The 23709-nt window shown below is 37.9% G+C and overlaps 1 protein-coding gene across 2 annotated transcripts in view; it reads left to right on the top strand.

Annotated features, from left to right (window-relative positions):
• The window catches only part of LOC139720000 (uncharacterized), a 64800-nt gene that overhangs the window by 12408 nt on the left and 28683 nt on the right, over window positions 1–23709 (top strand). Inside the window, exon 1 of one of the 2 annotated variants that reach the window (XM_071631376.1) lies at window positions 9709–10114. The exons of the other annotated variant lie outside the window; for it this stretch is intronic. The gene's annotated coding sequence lies outside the window, so the exon portion shown is untranslated. Of the gene's footprint in view, window positions 1–9708; window positions 10115–23709 lie in introns of those variants that run through there. 2 annotated transcript variants of the gene reach the window in all.

The raw sequence follows: 23709 nt of genomic DNA, 5'->3' as shown, positions 1-23709 counted from the left end.
GAGAATAAAGAGAGAGAAGGGGGGGGGGGGGATGGAAAAAAAAAACGTGGTCAGCGCTCCGCAACGTTGGTCTGGTGCATAGTTTTAGCCTGTATTCGGTTGAAGGTTATTATAAGCATGCTTATTTCAGCCTTAAAGGCCCACTTACTAACTTTGCCTATACAACCTTGTAAACTATTTCAATCATAACCTTTGGGTTTTTTTAATCACGTAATTAATGATGATATCACATTGTTCATGTGTTGGTAAAGCTTATAGGACAAGGAACAAAGCTGCGATGATGTGTGAAGTTCGAAAGTTGCGTGCTTAAAATGAGCATGTTTGGTAACCAGGATATGAACACACGCGTGATATGTAAACTCATAAAAACCATTTTAGATAGCAGATAGGAATATTTGGTAGACCATAACATGTAAAATGCGATTTACAGAGGAGCGAGAATAGCGTCAGCTGGTACTCATGGTCAAAACTTAAAAGAGAGTTTGTTTCAAAGTAGTGTTTCAGTACCAAATGCAGGAGGGGGGCTTTAATAGAGGTCGAGAGACAACGCGGGCGAAGGATGAGGTGGAAATATAGTCTAATCAGATAATTGGCTCGTAATCACGGTGTCAGCTTTCGCATCTTTGATGTCCGCCTGATGAAGACGCATGCGCAACAGCGTGGAAATAATAGCTGCAAGAAGATATTGTACTATTCGGAGATTGCAGTGTCAGTTATAGACCCATTGTATTAATGCCAAGGCTGCAAGAAGAGGCGTCTGTATTTGGCGATGATGACTGCCACTGTGCATGGAATGCGGCAGATGGAAACGGAGGTCTTTGTAGACCTTCAATATTTTGCAAAAATCGTTGAATATTCCACGAGATGTTTAATTTCACCTTTCAGAATTCTTTAATCGTGAAAATGCATTTGCCAAGATTACCTGGCACCGTATTTCAACTCATTATATGCCTTCGTCTCGTGTCCCCATCAAAACCATTGTGCTACTCTCGACAACACTTTTAACCTTGCTTCTCCAAAGTATTACATCAATAAAAAGGTATCTTGTATTGTTGTCCCCCCTCCAAAAAAAAAAAAGGAGAATTAATTGATATTGCTGAGTTTCCAGTTGTCAATTTCACTATTACTGAAAAAAGGCAATGGTAATAATTATTTTCCATTATGTCCAAGAAAATTTCCCATTTTCTGTACAATGTAATTTCTCAATCTCGTTAGTCTTTGAGCAATCAAAATTAATATCAGAAGTTAGCATGCTGTATCATGAAAGTAGTATAATTGACAGTGATAATCAATACAATGGCCCTAAATCGGCGCATCAAATTCAGTGAAGTAATAAGGGGAAGGATAATTCAATATGTGAATCGTTGTACGTGTTGCTGTGAGGCATGTGAAAGTTTTACGTTTTGAAACCACTGTAATTTGCCGGCTACTAGTTTAGCTGTATCCTGTATGACGATCTCATCACACTTAATGTCTAAATCACTTTTAGGTCTGATATCATCAAAATTGTTGCAGAACTGACATTGTGTGAGACGGCATAACCCCTGTTTATGTGTCGTTCGAAAAGGATAACCGTTTGGCGATTGAAATGTATCCTTATCTTTGAGAATAGTGAGTATTTGGTGTGCCCCTACTGTTGAGAAATCAACTATATCAATTACTTTATGTAAGATGTTATCTACTAAAGACTGAAAGAAACAGAGTTATAGCTATTGTCGAAAAGTGCTTGTCTTTCTTTTTTTTTTCTGATTTATTCACGACATACTCTGATGCTGTCTAGTCGTACAGGAAATTATACTTGCATGTAATATCATATGCATGCCTAAGACGGCTTTTTGAAGATTTTGAGTAATCCCCTCATAAATGTCTTACTCGTGGAATGGATATTTACAGTTGGGTATGGTGGGAGGGATGGTGTGGGAGGGAGGGGCTAAAAAGGAGAAGATAAGGTAACGTGGGTGGGTCTAGGAGGACTCAAGTTGCAGTTAGGGATGAGTTCCGGTAAGGGATTGACCAAGCCAAGAGGGGCGAGCGAGACACGGTCCCCCGAGACCGGGAGATGGTGCGCACCAGTGCGCCGGCTTGAAATGTACCTACCCACTTGGGGCTCGAGGAGGGGAAATTGTCAGGTCGTGAGAGATAGCCCTAGGCTATGTTCAAGGCTATAAAAGTCCATTATAGTACACGATTGGTGTGTGGCATTCAGAGTGGCCATCTTGGAAGGTCACTCTCGATACTTGTTTCTTCTCGACGTTTTACAACCTATTCGTGCCACATCGTGTATAATATGTAATGAAGAATGCAATTTTGGCGAATACATTGAATCACAGCCACACAATTCACCGTTAATGTAATGGGTATATAAGGCAGTGAGCTTTAAAATTCAAATTGTATATTGTAAGTACACATGTATCTCTGCTTTGATATTTCAATGACTACAATTCAAAGATTATGATTATATAGGTCGTTAATGATTGGTTATAATTATCAGGGATGTCTACAAAACAAATTGAAAGCGAAAGTACTTCCTTATCTACTGCTGATAGCGCAATCTCAATTCGGTTTTTACTCCAGTACGCATGGTGTCTAATGAGATCTAAGGAAGGATTTCCATTTTGCATTCATTCTCACTTGTGATCAATTGCACCCTAAGTTAACAATACATAATTAACTAGATGACTAAACGCACCATACTCATAAATTCCATCATACGTGTACATATATAAATATAAATGTGTGCGTGTATGTGTGTGTGTGAGTGTTTGTGTGTACATATACATCTATACGTGTGTGCATGTTACGATTATATATTTATGTATGTTGTGTATTTTGTTTGTAATGTAATGCAACGCATATCAAATGTAAAGTCATCTATACTCATGAATTCCACATTATTGTGTGGAATATATCTGCACATAATCATGTATATATACAGTTGGCCCACATAATCAAATTTATGAATAAACGAACTCTCCTCATGTATTTACAACAATTTGATTGAATCTAATATGTGGTATTTACGTTATATTGCATATATTTGTTTATGTTATGAAACCTCAATAGTTTCATTTCACAGTAAGATTAACCAACTAGACAATTACTATCCTGCACAAAGTCTCATGGTGATTAAACCACAACTGCTCTTGAGCAAGAGGATGAAAGGCACGCTTTCCGAAATTCTGAAATTACAGCTGCCATACCACTATCATTCGTCACAGTCTCTCGCAAGAGGCTTGCGCTGGATTATCTTCCGTTCAAGAGAATGCTTTGTATGAACCTAGAAGACCAGTAGAAATGTTCAATGGGTTATATAATCCCTGTCATACAGGATAATTGACGAGGTAAAGGAAAGAGCAAAATGAATATGGAAGGATCACGTCATACGTGAATGCAGAATTTTAATCTTAGACGTCAATCGCCTTAAGTATACTGTCTGTCCCTAATGCAAAACATTCTATACTGGATCGCCTTAAACACACAGGTTTTCATAACGTTACGATGTCAAGCAGCTGTTTTAGGAATAATGTTGTAAATCCTGTTCATTTCAATAGATGATTAAACATATATGAATTTCAACGCAATAGAAGAAAACAGAGGTGTAGATAATATATTAAATTTCGTTTAAAATCCTTTGACTATTTTTATATTGTCATATTGTTTGATTGAATTTTAACGTCTTGCTCCGAATCATCAAATATAGACAAGGAAAATCAAACTAAGAAGTTTCCTTAAAATTGAAATTAAGTAACCAAGTCATAGAACTAAAAAAAACAACAACTTACAATTCCCATTCAAATTAATGATTTTTCGTACTTTTACCCCCTCGAGTTATTTGTATTGCAACATAAATGACTAATTGCTCTTCCTCGATGCAAACAAATAACTATCATGAAATCAATTCTTTAGTAATAGCAATTGTTCCAAAATCATGGGTATTTTTACGTATTTGGGTTTGATTTGAACCCACACCCTCCTGATTGCTCGTCAGGGGTAATATCCACCAGACTACCGAGCTTCCGCCGATAGCCATTTGTGGTTTTGATCAATTATGGCAACTGATGCTTCGTATTCATTCATTTCTATATAGTTTGATGATTTCTAGATTACAATGGTTTCATTAAAAAAAAATATTGGTTGTAACCAGATTTTCAATTGTCATATACCATAAATCGCTATACTCCATGTCTCAAGTAAACATGCACAAGTCTCTAGTCCCACCAGAACATTCTTAATAGCATTTCTTTTTCTATCTCATTTCAATGAATTTGAAATTTTCATTTGACATTACTTCTTTATCGAAGCCAAGATGAACATGGAATTGTATTGCACTTTACAGATAAAATAGATTATCCGAGCATAAGTTATATCGTGAAGCTATGGAATGCTTCCATGGTTTATAAAGTTGAAGTAACCACTCTTGTGAATAGCCCTAATGCCCATTGATATGAACGCATGTTTATGCGCTATTGAATATTAAAAAAATAATAGCGTTAGTAATATGACAGTGAATTGATACTGATTATCAAGGTAGTAAGGAATAATACAAACGTTAGCTACAATAACAGTAATAATGATAATAGCGTCGTATTTTTACCCCCCAAAATGGACACTGATTATCATGATTACAACAACAATTGTCAGAATAATGAGACAAGTTATCATAAGTATAACAACGATAACTGTAATGAAATTAATGATAATAATCGTAATAACAACCACATTTACATTGTCGATTTGAGTAAATATTCATAGCACAAACAATAAAAAGACATAATTTATGCTAGGTTAACTAGACAACGTTTGAATATTATTTTTCAATTCCATTCAATTATAGCTTATTTCCATCCAACAAAATGTCATACATAATACAAAGTATACATTTGATAAACTATATTGTTTAACAATTTATAAGAAGTCATGTAAGTATGGTACAAAATATATACATATGAATGTACCAAATAACGGGAGAGACAACGCATACTTTGCACTGGTGACAAAAGTGAAAATAGGGATGGAAACGAGTGATCTATATACTATACAAGATGACTCGTAGTATTGTATTTAAAGTATGCATTTTTTAAACCAGAGAACAAAATAGAGAGCAATGGAAACAATTTTCTCTGATTGAGTTATCAAACGGGAAGTCAGTATAAATGATTTCAAAACAGGAGACTCGACTTATTGCGAAGGAGAGCTAAAACCTGTTGTCCTTTAAGTGGTGAGGAAGTTAGATATCATATTCTCCTGCGGCGGAAATCACGATGAAGGCGCTGCACCTGATGTTCATTTGCTGTGGCCATTCCGGGTTTTTTTTTTTTCTATTAATAATTATTATTTCCAAGGCGCGGATGACTAAATGGACTGACTAAACTCAAGAAAAATCAAAGAAACAGCCGTGCTTTCCGAGCGACGCGTGCAGATTTCCACTATAGAGCGAGAGGTCAGTGTGTTGAGACGTCACAACCGAAGGTGCAATGAGCGATAGCCAGCAATCAATGGGAGCCACAAAGCATTTCACTCTCCCTCCGCGGGCGAAATCTTGCCATTTGCTTGTTTGGTGTTTTTGTTAACTTGTCCTTAAAATCAGCCGCATCATTGGAAAATGCTTTGGTAATGCACTCAGCACGCGCCACTGATGATAAGAACAACGCTTTCTCTCTCGCTCTCTTTCGATCTTCTCCTATCGTTCCCATCTTTACCACTATCTATCTATCCCCTGTGTTTTTCGGCACTATACCATTTTGATAGCAAGCCTTTAGCTGCTAAACGTACATTTGAATTGAATTTGTTGCGAGAATTATTTTTGTAGGACAACATCACAGCAAGCTAAATCTCTGATCAGATTTGTTGCCTACCTTTTCATTTTTTTTTTCATTTTATAAGAACATCAACGAAACTATGATGTAACTGTGTCCGTGTCTTGCTGAAAACTACTGTATTGCGTTTGCGAGTCCACAGTTTCGCCTTCGCTTGCGTGCTAATTCGTATTTATTGAGGAACACATCTTGTTGCTTGTATTTTTTTTCACCGCTATTCGTAAGGCTTCCTGGTTTGTTATGCTTCACTGTCAAGTGCCAAGGTTCTAATGCTATTTATATATCCTGATCATAAACATACAGTTTGGTTTGCTTTGCAGTTTCGGGTTTTGCATTTACTGTCTGCCATGTTGTTTCGTTCGTTTGTTTACTTGTTTTTTGCTCGTGTGCATTTACGTTTATGTATGTATGTATATATATATATATATATATATATATATATATATAATCGTTATTGTTATTATTATTATTATTATTATTATTATTATTATTAGTGTTGTTATTATCATTATTATTATTATTATTATTATTACTATTATTATTATTATTATCATCATCATCATTATTGTTATTATTACCAACATCGTCATCATCATCATTATTGCGGATGAGAGGGAAATACTGGTGGCACAGCAACACGTCACACATTCTGACAACAAAACAAATCACCACCACCATGATATCAAACTTTATTCTCCCCTCGCCTCACGCGCCATCGTCCCAGTCTCGATCCATCTCTTTCTCCACGTGGGTCGAACAGACCACACCCACTTTGTACAAATGCATATTCATGACAGAATGTATATATATGTATATATATATATATATATATATATATATATATATATATATATATATATATATCTTTATCTGTAAGTGTGTTTGTGTGTGTTTTTTCTCTGTCTGTATACACGAACAGATTTATCACAGTATTGAGATGAATTGTTCGACTGAGATCGAAAGTGGGCCAAGTACCAGAAGATGATGATGATATGATCCAACAATCTCGTACAATCCATGACTTTACAGGAGAGGGAGAGAGAAAAAAAAAAAACAACTCGTCGCTACATTCTATGACCATCCAGGGCGAAACAATGGAGGGCAAGGTCGTTACGATATGGCGGAACGCTGCAGTGCTCATGTATATAGAGACAGAGCTCTGTGGTTGATTATTGTCTTCCTACCAGTGTCTTCTGACTTGATTTTTCTTCCCATTTCTAACAATATTTCGCAGTTGGTAGGTTATGTCATCACTACTTGCATTTTCCGGATAATATCACATCAAATTCAAGTTCAAACATGTAACAATATTTTTTTTTTAAACAGAACATTAACTATTCAACGTAAACACTTTATTGAAGTAAAACGTACAGAACGAATGACTTGTGAACAAAATTTCAGAACACATAGATTCGACGTTACATGATATCACAATATAATATAACGCTACATATGAACTCTTTTTAAAGAGACTAACTAGGGATATATCGCATTCTATCACGATATAAAAACTAAAGGGAAGAAGAAGAAACAGGAAGACTTCATAATGAAGATGCGATTTAGCTCACTGTGATTATTCTTTTCACTTGCTTCGCGTTTATTGGAGCCATTTTCTTGAAAAGTGCCAAGGAGGGTGATATATATATATATTTTTTTTTCTGTTTTGAGGAGTGTACAAATTCAATACAGGAAGTAATGTGCCAAAACTGTTAAGAATTCTTTTGATTGATTCTTTGTGTTGGTGTGAGCGTGAGCGTGCTTGTGTACTGATCTTCCGTCTTTCGTCCGTGCCTGCAGATGTTTCACACTGGGAAATAAGTTTCCTGCGGCCATATGGGCAGATGGTGATGATAGATTGTAGTGGTAAATATATAGCACATCATCTTTAAACACGGAAGATAACAACACACGTGCGCACGCACACACACACACACACACACGCACACACACACACACACACACTCACACACATACACACGTACACTACTACTACACACACACACACCACACACACAATGGCATACTGTCTCCGTGATGGCATTATCACCGGAGTATACAGATAAGTGGTTCATGTAAATATAGTGCTATCTGCATTGGCATATATGGTGTATACTGTTATAGCGCCAACCCCCTCTTTTTATGTCGTCCTGATACAGTGCGAGAGAAAGGAAAAGAGAGAAAAGATATCATCTCTATATTTCGATTCACGAGGAACTCATACCACCAGCCTATATGATATCTTTAGGCGGGTGAGATATCAACATTCTGTTCAAACAGGGTAAGCGATCTGTGGGCACCAAGGTTGATACTCCCTTTAAAGAATATTCCCCCAATGTGTCTCAAACCCGTAGCAACACGAGACTTAAAGTGATATAACGATGAAGAAAAGGCAAAAATAGAATTCAATAGCACCGCATTTAGAAAATAAAAACTCGCATCTTTCCTGCTTGTAGAATAAAGGTCAACTTTTCGCCTGAACACATTCGTATCTTCTTGGTTTTGGCTTTGTGTGTGTGTGTGTGTGTGTGTGTGTGTGTGCGTGCGTGTAATGGTGTGTGTGTGCACTTAAAGGCAATGACTTGGTAAGCTCATTTAGGGTATCTTTTGAGCTAACTGTAATTCTATTCATTTTTTTTTTCGTCTGAAATGCGCCACAAAACAAAAGGCATGGATTAAAAGGAAGCTGACGAATAAAAGAAAGACCAAGACCAAGAAATACCGATAATTATCAGTGTTTTATGTCATCAAAAATTATTGCAATAGGTATATCCAAGTGCATAGTTAATATTTGTATTAAAGATATTATATGCATATTTAGTATTATGAAAGCGTCAATATCGTAAAAAGCGATGTATGTATTTATAGTCATTTTAAGTAATGAGTTTATGTCAGTGGTAAGCGTGTCAGTGTCTGAGCGTCATAAAAAGAATAGGAAAAGCACAGCACTTTGATCATTCTATGCGTGTCTATGTGATGACATAATATCTTCTGCTGACAATCTTTTAATTCAAGGCAGGGAATTCCCCTTGAAGAAACAAAAAATAATGTTTTGGATCATTTTCAGTCAATGACCAAAGAGGGGCGTGCCCGGGAAATGTCCCTTGATTCATTGCAAATTACTCAATGCCTGTAGTGTAGCTATACCACATCGCAAATATATCAATGTCTTGCTTTTGTACAGGGAATCGAAATAGGAAGTGATATTATACTTTCATGAAATATGACATAAGTCTAAAATCTTTACACGTTGGCTTCAGCATACTAAGGTGTTGTGGGCAAAAGGGTTTGGTAACGAAGTCATGATAAGACTGCTTTATTTCCAATATTTTACCAAGGATAAAACTCTATTATGTTCTATGATATTTCCTCAAAGCAAAAGGGATGTGTATTTCCGCCTTCCGCTCGCGCGCGTGTATGTGAGTTTGTGAGTGATGTCTTGTTAGTTTTGATATAATGTTCATGCTTAATTTGAAAGCTTAAACGGAAGGAATTCCCCTACTCAATTATATAATTCTGAAACTAAAAGCACATGGGAAAAGCGAATTGAATTTAGAGGGAGAGCAGCACATGCCCGAGAAGCCGGACTATTACAACCATTCAATCTCCACCATGATTGACAGGTCTTACAATGCATCATTCATAGATACTGCCCGGCGCGTGCCATAGCCATGAAAAAAGATCGCCTTGCGCATGCGCTCAACGGAGGGGCAAATCTACAAGTTTGATTGGACATCGTCACGTGTGGGACTCATGACGTCAATACTAATTTGTTTCGATCCGGTACACAGGGAATATGTTGCACGCGTGTATGAAGGCTAGAGATCCCTCGCACCGATTTCCCCGCACAGAGTTCAGGTACTATTGAACGGAACGTGTTGGCACACACGAAGTCGCGGTTTTTATCGTCGAGATCTTTTGCTACTGTGGTCGTCTTTCTTGTCCGTTTTCAGCTGGAGTAATAATTTTTCTCTTTTTTCATCAGCATCCTTTTAATATGTTTTCGTCTGCGTGATTGAAAACAGGGGAATTTCTTGTCGGACTAAAACAGAACTGAATTCAGTGCTTTCTTGTTCTCGGAAAACATCCCGGCAATCGACAGGGGGATGCAATTATTGTCAGAGGGATATCGCATTAGTTCTTCATTTTCATTCATTCAGAATATTATGGTTCATAAGTATCAAGCTCACACCTATCGATGCTCATAAAAATCATTATAACAGTGTTTTCATAGAAAACATCCGTGATCCTCATCATTGCTCGGGCCAACGTTTTGACAACTGCTTCGGAATTGAATAGAGGTAAGAAACAAATTAGAAAAATATTTAAGCTTTTGCACCTGTAATGTCATGTGTTTTTCCAAAGCCGGTTTTCCTGACGCCTCCAGTATCCTCCTCTACTCTATTATAACCAGTTCATTCAATCAGCATTCATCATTTTTCCAACAGACTTTATCGATAATGTGTCATTGTAAGTACGAGTCTATCTTTACGTGTTTGTAGCTTTTAAGTTTCATATATATATATATATATATATATGCACGTGTGGAGGTGCGCGCGTGCAATTAAAAGGAAAAGAAAGTTAAAGCGTTGCTGTCAATGCTTGCGCGCAATAATTTTTTTTCCATGATATGCCTGCGGAAAGTTTTGCATTCTGGAGATGAACTTACTTTACAACTTTGTAACATGTAGGTTTGATCACGAGCCAAATTGCTGCAATTGATTCATGACTTTACTGTTTCCGTTTTCTGTTTCCGTTTCGAGTCTGTAAAAGGTATTGATATGAAAACCTATTCCAGCTACAATATTTATAGGATATGCACTTGAATGATCTTTCGGGAAAAAGAGGATATATATAACATATACGTACAAATATATTATGGAGGTTTATAATCTCACAGACCTGTGTTTTTTGTACTTCTGCTTGTTTGATGATTACGGATACATGTCGGTGGTCGTCCTTGTTTGATAAAGCGCGGAGGGTATATCAGCAAAGACCAGTTCAACAGCCAAATACTCGCAAGCTGCAGTAGCTGACTGTCACATCAGCCTTTCTTCGGAATTACCGTTCGGCGGCCAGAAAATTTTCAGGTGACGAGTACTCCTATGACATCACATTTTCTCAATTTACGTGAAGGTCGTTGACAATGAGGGAATAATTCCAAGCCTACCGGTAGAACCCATGATGGGAGAACTAACGCATCATCTCTAGAGGGATAGAAACTCATTGGTTGTCTCTGCCTCAAGGTCAGGGTGTCTGCTTTGAGAATCTATCTGTTTTGTGGTACTCAAGAAACGATAAACACTGTCAAAAAAGGTAGAACTTTCAGTTCATTGGCACTGTGGGGTAAGATATAGTCCGAATGGAACATCATTTCGGATTTATGAACCACCACTTCAGTTTGGCAAATTCATCTTTAATAATTTGAAAGATATACGACATATTTTCATTGCAAACATATAAACACACGTCATTCATATAAGATATACTGCTGTGATTGAAATCTTTTTTTTTGTCTTCTTTTACCTTTATCATAAAACTCTTTTAGGGTACTGTGGGGAACAGGCAAGCGAAAAACCTACTTAACTCTAATGAGAGTTCTCCATCTCAATTCACCGGTTTCTAACCAAATGATAGAGATCGCACTATGGTATACATTCGCTTGAGAATCGTAATTTGATACTTAACAAGTTGTAGCATTTTGAAGGCAAACATTCTATCTAAACCTATGGAGCTAATGAGCCGTTGGTAATACTTCAGGTCTGTCAGAACTGTGTCAATTGTTGTCTTAACCGAGGTTTTGTCCCGGAGGATTTAAATGCTTTGAAAAACATTTATGTTTTTCTGCTCTGCGTCAGTGATGTGGGTTGAGAAAGGTGAGCATTGTTGTCGTCATACGTCGTAATAATATCATTATTGTTATCATTATTGCTACTTTCGTCATAACACCCTTGGGGTGGTAAAGGTAGTGAGAGTGGGAGGACGGTGCAGAATCAGGGTCCGGGAGTAATAGCGTTGATGTTGTTGATATTGTACTATATCATTGTCATCATCGACATCCGTGTTGTTGTAGTTTGCTTGTTTTTCTCTTAATTCTATGTGCACCCAACAAGCGAGTGTGCATAGCCATATATAGCAGATCCTTATCGTCGTTAAAGTTTACAGCTTTACAAAAAACATCCTCGTAGGGAGTGCTGTTACGAGATATTATCTTCTTTGAGATGAAAATCGCTCTTTCCGCGAAAAACACCTGCAAGTCAAGTTACTGCAATGTGAGTTTCTTTTGTATGTGGAATTATGTATGTTTGCGTCTTTATAACATTTAACCAGCAACTTTTAAGAAAAACATGAGAACAAAGAGCCCATGGGAATGACAACGGTGAACGGAAAGCAATACATCGATGGGGAAACTGAGTGAGCATATAGCTGATGTACCGCCACGTCACAATAATGTTCTCTTTGGTACGTGACAATCGTGCTTTCTTGTCACACTATGATGACAATGATTATTATCTTTAAAGCTATTAGGGATGTACCTACCCTACAATAAAGACGTCAATAACTGCCTTTTTCTTTACATAAAGACAAAAAGTACACACTGTACTCGCAAGTGACTCCCTGAAATAGTAAACATCTTTTCATGTCCTGACAAAGTGATGGTAAACCTCCCCGATTTTCGAAATAGTTTTGCCTATCGATAGGTTGTAGATGCATGTAACTCACAAGCATCTACCTGAAATTTTCTTGAATCTTCCTGGGGGGTGTTTCATCAACGTTTGTCAGCGCTGACAAGTTGTCAGCGCTGACAATCAACATAGTAACAGTCAGTGACCAGAGCATCTCATCCAGTCAAAACCAAGGACTTTGCTGAAATTGTCAGCGCTGACAAACGTTGATGAAACACCCCCCTGGGGACCGTTTCATGAAACTTTTTGTCAGTGATTTACATTGACAACTGTTAAAAGCTACTGAAATCCTTGCGTCTGATTGGCTGATAGCAAATTTGTCGGTGAAAACCTCCGACGAACTCGTTGATGAAACGCCCCCCCCCCCCCATCTTGATGTGAACATATTGGCAGCCCTGAAAATAGCATGCTGGTGGGGTTTACAGGCCGTTTTTCCGAAGTTCGTTATAATCCGAAAATAGAATATGGTTCGTTATTCCGATGGTCTGTTAATCCGAAAAGAAAAGAAAAAAACAACAACAAGGTTCCTTATCCCGAAGGTTCGTTAATCCGGAAACAAAATAAGGTTCGTAATTCCGACTGGTCGAATTGTTGGTACGCACTTTCTTTTCATTTTCGGATCAAGGAGCCTTATTTCATTTTCGGAATGTCGAACCTTCGGAACAGTAAACCTTCGGAATAACAAGCCTCATCAGTTGGTGGTGCTAAATCGAGTTGAACAAGAAAGCTAGTTTAAGGTATCCAAACTGACGACAAAGGTGATCAAAGCTACATTCGGATGGTTCAAAATAGTTTCCTCTTCCTAAAGTCATCTGGAAAGAACACAGTGTCCCGCAGTGTATTCACATAGTCGACTTTGTGAAAACACTCGAATTTAACAGTGTGAAGATAATTTCACACTGTGGTGTACTTTTTCAGAGTGTTCACATAGTTATGTTCTGTTTCAGCTTGAGAACTTAATGTGTTCACAATGTTAAAACGCTCGAATTTAACGGTGTGAAGAGATTTCACACTGTTCACAATGTATTCACACTACATTTCACACTGTGTTCACACTGCATTTCACACTGTGTTTCAAACTGAGGGACACTGTGTTCTTTCCAGCAGGGGCACCAGGTGAATTTATATATTTTTTCTTGCTGATTTGCAGTGCATCATTTCCCTTTCTTTTAGCGCGTTCTTGCTTACTCTTCTCTTCGTTTGATTTGTAAAGACAAACATCTGCAAAAATAAATGATAAAATGATGAATTTAATTTCTTTCCTAACGGGATGTACCGTTTTCCCTGTCTGTTATAGTAAAGCAAGGGAAACTGGATGCACGACGACTTACTCGCGAAGAGTCCTGAAATATTGTTTCGCTAAAGAGAAAAATCCGATATAATTGACATAATTATGTACATACACACACAAACACACACGTAATAATATATCAGCATACAATTTACATAATTTCTCTATTTGATTGATTTGCATTTTCCATATAGGATTATAATTGTATCCGTATGATATTGTATATGTGCGTGTGTGGTGTGAGTGTGTGAATGCACGTCAACACATATCCTGATAGCGGGTTTTTTTTGCACAAACACAGAGTCTCTTCAGTCGTTTTAGCGCCGAGCACAGGTTCATCGGAGCATGGCGTATACAATAATTTGACCTGTTGAGCCTGATACGAATGTGAAAAAAAACATCAGCAAGTGAAGACGCTCCTTTCTCCGGGAAAACGGCACGAGCCCGGTGAAAAAGCTACAAGTGCAAATATGGAAGACAAATTTTGTGTCAAATGCCATCCTCGATGATAGTAGTTTTGCGGATATTTTAGCGTTTTCTTCCGAAATGTTCTGCTTTATGTGCATCTACGTGATGACACGGGCTCCAATTTCGTTCTTCACATTCTGACAATCGGCATATACTGCTACCACGTGTTCCGATGGATTTATGGCTCGGTGCATCAAAAATTCTTCCCGCTTGTCTCGCACGAAGCTAAATGTCACTTCTTGCGGGAGCGCCATTACTGTTGCCATAGCGACAACATATCTTCCAAGAATTGAACCTGTATGCCCGCGTGAGGGTGTGTGTGTGTATGTATGTGTGTGTGTGTGTGTGTGTGTGTGTGTATGTGTGTGTATAATCGTGTATACGTGTGGCGGGAATTCGATGCGTGGAAGCCGAAAGGAAGTTCACTACAAGGTAGAAGACCACTACAGGTAGTCAGACGAGTCAACTGAGTATGTGAATATTGGTTGGACACCATAAAAAGCAAAGTTGCTTCATTTTCACTGACACAGTGAGGAAAAAAGAGAGAAATATAATACTCTAGAAGGAATGCAAAATACTATCTGTAGTCACCGGAGGATATGAAGAGCACGTAGCTTATTTGAAAATTGTACTCCTCTCTGATATGGCTTGAAAAAAAAAAAGAAATCCAGTATTCCCTCTCTAATGACACTTAAGGCTGTTTATGATTTGCACGAGCAAGACCTCGAAAGTAATGTTGAATAAATCTGTTTCTCTTCGTATGTCCAAGATCGAAAGCTGTGGAACGGTTTACTGCCAATTCAAAATTCTACCCATAAATCAAAGAAGACGGTTTGGCATAGCGGAGTCTTCCCTGCCTTCGCAACAAGTATAGTTCTTGTTAAGCCATAATGCACGCACACTTGATTTCAAGCTTCGGAATGCATCAAGTATTATGTACAGTTGGATGAAATCCTCCTGGATACCTCTTTTTAAGTAAGAATCATGACGTATAGCTACTGCGCTAAGCAAACCAGGTTAAACCGGATATCTGAAATGACCTATTGCACGAAGAAACAATCGCATGTTTACTCCACCTGTGTCAAATATTGCGTGTGAGTGATAACTTCGTTTCAGAAGCGGATGGGGGAGGACAGGACAATTTTCTATAAATCTGAGACGATGTTCTCTGTTAGTCTTGCTTCAAAGATGTCAGTTTGTTATCTTTTCTTGTGCAAGTTGTATCCAGTCGCTTCAAGGATTGAACGTTAGCTACATTGATATAATAATCGTTCAACATTCTCCGTTTATGACTACGCGGGTGTATTTTCAATATACAATAATTTTATACCGTGAAAAAACGAAACTTCCCTGGCTATGATAGATTATGTCTGTTAAGATTTTTACATAGCGTTTTGCTTCAAGACAAACGGTCAAATAATCAGGATCAAAACCAAACCATAGATCATCTAACTTCCATTTTCTCATAAATTATTGGAATTTTGCATTCAAGATTCGGGTTTTCTGTGTGAATACAGTCTCGTCGTCAACCTGCCCGCGAAGATTACAGCTGATAGACACACAAAAGGTACAATGAAATGGGGAGGGTCTCTCGCGTTTCTGCGAAAATAGTGGTATGGTGTAAATTAAGCCACAGCGACAGCGGCGGGGAGATCGTGTGTGTGTATAGCATGCGTTCTTGTGTACAGATGATATTAATGTGTATACACACCATCGTGTGGTATCCGTTGCCGGTTTTGATTCGGAAGCTGTTTGTGCAAGCACTGACCGTGTGTACCTCTTCGGTCGAAAATTAAGTGGACCTGTCGGTCTGCATTTCTGTTTTTTTTTTTTCTATGATTGTACTGCAGGCATCCCTACACGATGTACTGTTTGATGTCAGGACCTTATGATAAGTGTAAAAGAAATTATCTCATCATAATTCACACATAAATATATCATTTGGTTGTCTATACAATTTGCTCCATTTACGCCAGATCTCAAGATGTAAATACTTTTTTTAAAAGAAATATATTGATATGTTGTCAGATTTTTACTATTTTTTATGTTTGTTTTTATTGCAGCAATGCATAATAGACTGACAGTTAGATTGTACCTTGTCCCTTCGCCTCGGTGCAGCGCTTGTTTGCTCTGTTAATATTAACCTGTCGATATTTTGGTACATAATGATATTAATGATTGATAACATTGGACAGCGACAGAAGCCGTACGCTGCACTACATGCGTAGTTACGTGAGCCAGAACGACCGCGGTGGGCCTATACAACAATGAAAATGTCTGTCCTGTTCTGATGTTCTTTTTGCATTATATCTGAGTCGGTGTTGGAATTGTGATGCGAAAAAAAAATCCACCCATGTGATCGTCACCGCTTTTCTACTACAGATGGTGCAGCGATATATTCCTTTCATAGGAACATCGATTAAAGCGCACTCCAGCGCCACGATTCACACCAACGTTGTTAACATGCAGATATCTCGGAAAATAACCCCTAACAGGTCTCTATAGACAAACAAACAATGGAACTGTTGCAAAGCCGTAATAATTATTGTCCTTTCTTAAACCAAAACGAATACCTATATAGTAATGAGTTATGAAGATTGCAGTTGATGAGATAGTGTAATCACCGTGATGGACAAATTGTTTACACAAAAGGTATCAATGCAACAGAGTATAGTCCTGAGTGGAAATTGCTTACACCATTGCTAATTTGATGTTGAACACAATCACGCAAGCATAATAATGAGAAATGATATTTTTAATCACTTCACTGATTATAATTGACATGCGCCATAAACACGATATTTTTGTTAAGCCTTTAATTCAAATATCTTTCTGTCAGGGAAGATATGATAATAAGCCAAATTATATCAAACAGGCGACAAATAGAAATAATTTCTGATCTTATATTATTAATGAAAGATAAGTTTATGCTTTGTGATTTTCACGCATGGTCTCTCGATTTCGTTGATTTTCAGTTTTTCCTCGGCGTCTTCCCTGACAGTTTCTTGGTCATTAATATTACCAACGCACGTCTAAACACAAATTAAAGGAGACCTCTGGATGATTTTCAGATTTTTACATTTGAACAACTATAAATTAGTTATAGTGAGGACAGACTTTCTGAATTCGTGATAATTGGGATGAAGAATGAGAATATTTTTTCAAAATTTAGAACAAATTGCAATGAACAAGGATGATGACATGGCAGAGTCACCATAAGAATGCATGAGTTGGGGCTCAAGGAAGCAGAACAAAAGAAGAAGGCATGCATAGATTATACACAGGTGAACTCGCAAGCAAGCGGTATTGTAATGGAATTACACTGCTACATTTCTGAAATATGTGAACCTCCTATGTCATCATCCTTGTTCAGTGTAATTTGTTTAAGGTTTTTCAAAGTATTGTTTCTCTGCTCAAGCACCACAATAAATTCCACAAACCTATACATGGAGTTGTCGATTTATGTACTACATGATGTGAAATTATGAAAATCATCTGGAATGTCCCTTTAAATGAAACTTTGAATAAAGCCAGCACGTATATACGCACTGAAACCCAAGGACATGTCCAACAAAAGTTTGCATTTTCCGTTTGGGATGTGTGTGTTGGTGTGTGTGTGTGTGTGTGTGTGTTTGCGAAGACAGCATTTAATAGGAGAGTGAACGCATGTCACAGATAGTTTGGCAACTGTGTAAACTGATGATATCAGAATTCTTATAGAAATGAATCATGTCACGTTGGATTTCGATGTGACCTTCTGATGACTTGTTTTTCAGCTGAATGCTAATTCACAAATCTATATGCGAAAACTTGAAAGAAATCGAGGTGTAGGAATATGACAACAGATGAATCTAAAGTGTGCATCTAAATGTACCAGTTTCTCTTGTGTGGACCCCGAGGGAAATCAACGTGTTTATGAATGGATCCTAATAACAGTACGTCGTGCATGCTGGAAGGGTTTTTAATGGGATTGCCTGCAAGTTCCATGATTCACAAGAAGATGTTCGTCACACATTCATTTCGCCTCGCTCGCCAAATGCTTGTTCGGCCCGCATTGTCGTCATTAATTATGCATTGCTTTCATCGTTAAAAAAAAAATAAAGCACAATAGGCCATGCAAATCGTGAAAGAGTCAATTCGATAATAGGTGTATAAAATGAGCTCTTTCCTATAGGCCTGCTGTTTGCGCTTGCTCAAACCGTAACGGGTATGACCAGATGATTCCCTCGGTACAATCGTGCGAACAATTCGAAACATTTTCGGAGAATTCACCACATCTAAACTGAATACGCGCGCAAGCTTTGATATCAGTTCATTAATAATCTTATATGATTGCATTATATCAAGATGAATCAGAAAAATACGAGCAATACTCATTTGGAAACCAGCATAACTTCGTTACTCTCCTTAAAGACTTTTTTTTTGGTCTTCATACCTTTACTGTAATTGGATTTGAATGATCTGCATTGATATTTGATGAAGCAAGCTCTAGATGATTATCATTATTATTCAGGTTTGAATACAAATTTCCGTGTGATTGCAAATGCCAGAAACCGCATGGAAAATGCTTTCACATATAACTAGGCGATATCATGGATTACGTTATTAATCCAACATGTTTAAGTGTGAATTTTCAGTACGATTTTGAGGTCATCCACGGCATTGAAAAAAAAAAGATAAGAACAAACCTAAAGGGTGACACTATAACTGAGATCTAAATCAATCAACGGAATAATTCCATAATTCCTGAAGTTTGGAGATCCAGTGAAGACCCAGGGAATGACTTCATCTTAGAGGTTATACATTTCGACTCTTTATTATGATGTTTATTGTGAAGTATTGGCTGTAAGGTAAACATTTGATAATATCAATGTATCAGATGATATGTATAAACAGGGAATGCGGGTCATTTTTTTTTCTTCAATAATTTCTATCATATGTGTATAAAATTATAAACTATATTTATACGATTGTATTCAAATTATAAACTCAAAGAGATATCTGTAACGTAATGAGTGAAAAGTAAAAGCAAACCAAACTGAATTAATATATTTGGTTGTTTTCATTTACTATAAAGATAATCAATTATTCAATCAAGAAATACATGAATTCATTAGTTTCCATGTTTGGAATGATTGGTGAAATAAGAAGAAGGCAGGTACTTTATTAGGTTTAGTACGAGTTGTGCCCAGAAAACACAGAGATAAATATCTGAAGTTTGAGGGATGCTAAACATAGCAAAAATATTTTATACTTTTTAACGAAATTGTGTTGTGTGTGTAATTTGATTTACCTTGCTTTGTGAAGATATACATTTTCAGAGGTTTCTATTCAGTAGTGACTTTGCTTTAAAGACCACCTCGTAGCTAGACATTGTCCTTGCTGACAGCACTCCCACTGACTCAGGGACAGTGTGCTTGATCATGGCAGATGGATGATGTTCGTTATTTCGGAGGTTCGTTAATCCGAAAATGAAGTGAGATTCGTTATTCTGAAGGTTCGTATAATTCCGAAACATACAATTCCGTATGAAATCATCTGGATGATCGCTAATCCGAATATGAAATATGGTTTGCTAATCTAAACATTCGAGGCGTTATTCTGAAGTTTTGTTAATCCGAAAATAGTATAAGGTTCGTTATTTCGAAGCTTCGTTAATCCGAAAATAAAATAATATTCGTTATTCCGAAGTTTCTTTTGTCCCAAAATGACGTAAAATTCGTTAATCCATTTTTTTTAAAAGTCCAATCTTCGGAATTATGAACCTTATTTTGTTTTCGGATTCATGAACCTTCAGAATATCGAACCGTATTATGTTTATTCTCAGAATTACGAACCTTAGGAATGATAAACCTCTAGAATAACGAACTGTAACCCTTTGTTGGAGGATGCTGAGGAGCCATCAATGTCAACATAAAAAATACTGGATCACAGCTTCAAACGTAGATAACTTGAGGTCATCCGCCATGGATTTAGCTCCGTGTACTCCTCTCAGTCAGACGGGCCACTATCCCGCCATTGGTCTCATGACGTTCAGTCGAGAAATTATGATTAAAATTTCATCGCTCAAGATGCCTTTTGCAGGAGGTTGACCCAATAATGCCTTCGAATAGCCGCCCGTCGCTTTGTTGTAGGTGAGAATTCGAGTTTTGTGTCACAACCCAATGTGTTAAACTGTGATCATAGCAGGTCATGCGAGTCTAGAACGGATATCATCAGTCTTACTCAATGATTGTTTTTGTGTTCGTCAATGTCTTTGAGGGTTAAAGAGTTCACGTCCTTGAAGATGAAAGCGATTAATGTTCACTAGAAGAATACGATAGAAAGGAGTCAAATAAAGTGATACACATATCTGTCGCCCCTTAAAATTGTAATAAATAATACGATGATGAAAGTTATATAAAAAGGGGAATTAGTTAATCTTATCAACCTCGTATTTCAAACAAACAAAAAAAGGAGTTTATTTTGAATGTATCTGCCTTCTGCACTACAAAATGTCAAAATTTTCCCCACGGATATAAACAACTAGCAGGTGTGCACATAGATTTACATATACTGTTTTAAACTGGTAATATACTGTTTCGTTTCAAATCCTGATAATGTTATACCAATAAAACGCTTTACAGTTTCCACAACTTGCACATGGGCATACACCATGAAGATCACTGTGTTCATGTATTGAGACTTCGTGCTGTTATGAGCCTCAAAGCATTCTGCGCTGACCACTTTTTATTACTGCTCCCCGAGTTCTATCGAATCCCTCTTGAAGCCTCGTTTCCTCCTTGAATGTCTGTTTTCATGTCGCAAGCCATTCGTACCCTTTAAAAGTCACTGTCACCCCTTCCAGTAAGACCAATAACGTAACCGCTGTATTTGCCTAACCTCTTTTCTACTAGATTAAGTGTATCCACAATGATCTAATAACATCTACATAACTCGATCCCCGCAGCACTGTCACCGCAATCAATGACGCCAGCGCTGCCTTTTCGAGATTGAAAAAACACATAACACACAAGAACGTCATTTTGGAGCATATTGGCAGAGTGTGTTTGGCGGGGAGAGAGCGCGGGAGAGCGCGGAGCAAATTTCGATTGACGTTAATGAAAGCATAATAGGAATATCATAGATAATGATCAAATCACGGTTGAGGAAACTCCCGGCAGATCGATATTAAAGCGTCCCAGACGATCTTGGAGGAGAGCGAGATGCTAAATGATGATGATATTTCAATCGGATACGTGATTACTGACATCCATGTATAGTCTTTACATCACAGACCATTAAAGGTATCCTGCCTATCTACGGCTCTTGTGCTTATTACCAACAACATTATCTTCATCACCCTTACTGATTGGTCAATCATTCGATTTACTCAGAGCAATCAAGTAAATGATGTTATTATGTAAATTGCGCGCAATCAAGCATACATTCTTAAAAGACTTTTCTTCTTTTTGATCAGAAGAAACCTATAGAATCATCTTGCACACTGAACACGTGGGTAAATTTAACAGAAAAATCATATCCCTTGAGATATTAAAGTTACATTGTGAAAACACAACACTGTTCTCTATAAAAGAGCACACTAGGTAACACCAGAGTGTCGTCCAATCCCAAACTAAACCAACTGTACATAAAAAGGAGAAAGAGCCAAATGTTAAAAGCGAGTTCACATCAACCATGGGGAAAGTATCACCTTCGATACCGCTAGATACAAATCGATACCACGTGCTGGTTGATCGATAGTTCGCGCCGCGGTAATTCTGCATTGTGAGTTCTGCAAGAAAGCCGTAGTCTTCTGAACAGGCTTTTCCCTCTGGGGGTCTTTTACAAGGAGCGCAGAGTGAAAGTGTGCACTTTTATGTTACAATTTGGTGAACGAGATTCCATCTAACCACTTCTCTTTAATGCAAATATATTTGTTCCATCAAAGACATGATACTTAATATAATTCGATGGCGGATGTTTCGTGCTCAAACAGTGATTTATTCAGATTACTATTTCAATCCAAATTTGAAGTGTTCCTGATTACTAGGAAATCTTGAATTCAATTTGCACTATACCCTCAAGACTCCCCTTCGACAGAAATGCACGCGTTCATTCAATATGCAGACAATCGTAATTTCCCTTAACCCCACCCCTCCTTATTTTCACCGTGCGCACACCCTTAACCCCCACACACCTACGCCCTCGCAAACACCCACACAAACACCTTGGCGTAACGGAATAACACCAATGCGGCGTGAGTGGCGCCCTGTCCGATTTTCAGCCAATTATCGGAGCCCGTAGGAGGATCAAGTGTTTCCCGAGATCAAGTCACGATTTTTTTTTCCCCTGCCAGCGAGAGCTCTCAGTTACAATGACCGTGTCCTTACACGTAGCGTCCCGGAAAAAAGCTCGACTTTCATCAGGATAAGATTTCAAGATAATCCATTGAAACACGCGGCTGTCTTTTGGGGGGAGAAAATTTCGAATTGTCAGGAAAGATCTTGAAGAAATTGACTATCTACTATAAATGTGCATGTGGCGGTTCGAAATTCAGCCTTGACATTCGAAAGTGCACACTGGTGTTGCATTTTCATGACTTCTCCACAGGTGAGACCGCGGCCTTTGTGTGGCAGGCCTCGCTTTGCATTATCACATTTCTGTTAATTTCGTCTGGAGTAGATATAGTTTCCGTGATCCTTTGACTCGGGGGGGGGGGGGGGGGGGCTCTCTCATTCCATGGCGATAATCTTTCTTTTCCGTCTATATATTCATTTAGATGTAAGAAGTACGGCGCTAAATTTTAATCAGTTAAAGTGCTAAAATGGGGTACAATTTGCGTGTAACTATATTAGTACCTATTAGGTCTCCCCCTCTCTTGACGAAAGTGCTACACATGCTATTATAGTTACGGAAACTAAAGCGATACACCTGAACGCGATTTTGATGCAGTCCTTGTTCGAGAACGACTTCTGATGAGACTATTATATGACACCATTTGGATTTATCATGACTGTTACTGATCGTCCTGCTATGCCTAATGTAAAATTCGTTCTGCATTCCTCCTCCCAAACGATAAGCGAATTCCCATCAGAAAGTATCGAATATATTTAAACGTAATGCCATCCATCCATGCAGGAACGGATGAAATGACAGTCAGTCGGGAATTCTTGCAAAACAATCATGTTTATGAATACAAATGCACATACACATTTCCACAATGCAAGATGCACACATTAAATACACAGAAGTACACGCACACACTCACACATACACACACACACACATACACAAATGATATGACTTTATTCATGTGCACATTTCATACATCGCTATTATCACAACGTGTGTGTGTATGTGTGTGTGGCACGTTATTTGTTTCTTGTACCGCTTTTCCGTCTTCATTTTTGAAATGTTACATCAGAAAAGATGAGACGTCTTGATTTCTCATAAACGTCGTAGTACTTGA

This window comes from Diadema antillarum, unplaced genomic scaffold, assembly GCF_040938485.1.
Source record: "Diadema antillarum isolate AM-2024a unplaced genomic scaffold, OU_Dant_1.0 scf00000119, whole genome shotgun sequence".
Taxonomy (NCBI): domain Eukaryota; kingdom Metazoa; phylum Echinodermata; class Echinoidea; order Diadematoida; family Diadematidae; genus Diadema; species Diadema antillarum.
Note: the sequence above shows the minus strand (reverse complement) of the source record. Positions and strands in the feature narration are given on the sequence as shown.